Source organism: Phoxinus phoxinus (assembly GCF_949152265.1).
Source record: "Phoxinus phoxinus genome assembly, chromosome: 21".
Taxonomy (NCBI): Eukaryota; Metazoa; Chordata; class Actinopteri; order Cypriniformes; family Leuciscidae; genus Phoxinus; species Phoxinus phoxinus.
Genome location: NC_136896.1, coordinates 8,794,849 through 8,795,268, shown reverse-complemented (window position 1 = coordinate 8,795,268; position 420 = coordinate 8,794,849).

Below are 420 nucleotides of genomic sequence, written 5' to 3'. Positions count from 1 at the left end.
ATGTTCTTGTCTTTAAGTGGTTACTGATTCAGCAAGACACATTTAAACTCTAAAATTTAATCATTTGTACAGGCCTACAACCAAACCTTTTAAAAGATTCAGTTCATACATTGTTACCCTGATTTAGCCATTTAACACATTTTACATACATTATAAATTATAATAGCAAAACCAATGTGCATAGGCCTACACCTGGTGTATATATATTACTATATAATTGTCTGAACGATCCACCAAAATGAGGCACCTCATGACTAGGTAGGGGCAGGTTTCAAATTACTTTTGTATAATTGGTTCCCATGAGAACACTACATAAAAAGAAGCCTCTAGAGATTTCAGCTTTCTGTCCCTTTGTCTAGAAGACTGTGAGATATAACATTAATTGCAAATTGTGATTATGTTGATCACATGTACTATAGG